Below are 1,968 nucleotides of genomic sequence, written 5' to 3'. Positions count from 1 at the left end.
TGCTGTTAAAGTCTATGAGGTTTTTCAGGATAGGGGCCTTAATATAATACATTTTCATATCATTCTTAAATGTACTCTGAAGAAGGAACCAATTCAAAACCAAAGTTTTAAAATGTGCAGTGGAATAGCAATACCTCCTCTGAGGCATTGAATAGTGGTGGTTATATCTAAATTACAAGCAGCTTTGAGGCTTGTTTTTTCACTAAATGGTATGCTAGCTCTAAGGCACTGTAGTGCCTGCGTATTATTGCCCTTCTTCTCCAAACCCTATCTTTAAACCTATTTCTTTGATGAAGCCTCCCTATGCATGTGCACATGCCTTTGTGATTTAACGCTTACCTGATGCATAAATTCCAGCAGATAAATGATCAGGGTAGAACTGAAACGTGCCCTAAAGGGGAGATTATGAGAGGACCAAACGGGATTTGGGCACTTAGTTGAGCTTTGCATCTTTGAAATCTGAATCTTAAATCTCCATGCAACTAATAAATTATGGTGTAGGGAATTATAACTTACCCCTCTCTAATCTATAGGGCCCGAACCTTTGTAGTTTACAAATTCCTAAAATGGGATAAGTTTAAGTGGCCGGAGCAAAGGATTCGAATTCAAACTACTCCCGTTTCTATTCCACCTCCCTATGTAACCGTAAGAAAGTCACCATACTTCTCAGCCTCAGTTTCCCTAAATTGAGTATAATGTTTAATAGTTTGCACATACACTAGTTTTTATGCAAGGATCTTGCTGAACTTTAGTAGGGTGGTCAAGTATTGTTTTGCATTCAACCAGCTATATGCCTGATCTGTAGACCATACTTATGCAAAAGTCATTAAAAATCCATGTAAATTTTGGCTAAGTAATGACTGCAGCAAATTGGATACTATAAACTAGAAACAAGGCTTCTCATGCATTTTTCTTTGTGAGTATTGTTTAGTTTATTTAGGGCTAACACTATTAAAAAAAAAAAGAAAATCTAAGAGGCCTTCTTCCCTAATGCATTTCTTCTATCTGAAAGTTTCTTCTAACTTAAGTCAGACAAATACCAGTCAATCAGCGAGCCATGTATAAAATGGGAGTAGGTGGAAAGGGGAGGAGGACTTGAAAGAGAAACGTTTGTGTGGTTCTTTTTTGCATTCCTGAGTCATGAGAGGGACTAGATTGCGTTCAAGCAAATTCCTTCTGCATTCTATCACTTTTGGGTTTACTTTTTCCCTGAATTGCCTTTAGTACCAGGACCTTTAATATTTTAAGCACCCTACGCTCACAGGTGCTGGAACAGTTTGTATAGTGGGGGTGCTGTGAGGCATTGAACCAAACTGTAAACCCTGTATGTGATGCAAACCACTCCAAGCCAGGGGGTGCTCCTGCACCCCCAGCACCTCCTAGTTTCAGCATCTCTGCCTACATTTTCTTTATTGACATGCGGAATTTCATTTCAGTTGTAGTAAATCAATTTACTCCAAAAAAGTAAACTTGAACACTAAGAAAAGTATTGTTAGTTCTTCTGTTCTGTGCCATAGGCACTACATTGTTGTTTAGAATTGTAGAAGTCTGTTTTCCTCAGAAATGGTGCACCACAGATTCCTGTGAATATCTCCAGGGTTTCTATCAGGTGTTCAACAGAAGCTGCTGCATTTAGATCAGCTTGGATTTAATTTGTTTTTGATCATTTATTGTACACACACTGTTTGGAAAAGTAACTGAAAGTTTCTCTAGCTCATGTATTTCTAAGGGAGAGGAATAACTGATCTGTCATTCCTTTGGAGGGATCTATTAAGCCTGTGTGGAAAACAAAGAGTTACAGCAGTGATGACTCTTCCTTCCTACCTACCTTGAACGCAGACTGGCTCTCTCTTTAAGCAGTATGCCGAAGGTGAAATGAGAGAGGCAATAGGAAAAAGTGCACCTTATTCAAGTTCCGTTCAGGATTTTGATGTTTAGAATTGTCAGAAGCAAGTCTTTTGAAGCATA

This window comes from Chelonia mydas, chromosome 1, assembly GCF_015237465.2.
Source record: "Chelonia mydas isolate rCheMyd1 chromosome 1, rCheMyd1.pri.v2, whole genome shotgun sequence".
Classification (NCBI taxonomy): domain Eukaryota; kingdom Metazoa; phylum Chordata; order Testudines; family Cheloniidae; genus Chelonia; species Chelonia mydas.
The sequence above is the reverse complement of the archived record's forward strand: the minus strand, read 5'-3'. Positions refer to the sequence as shown.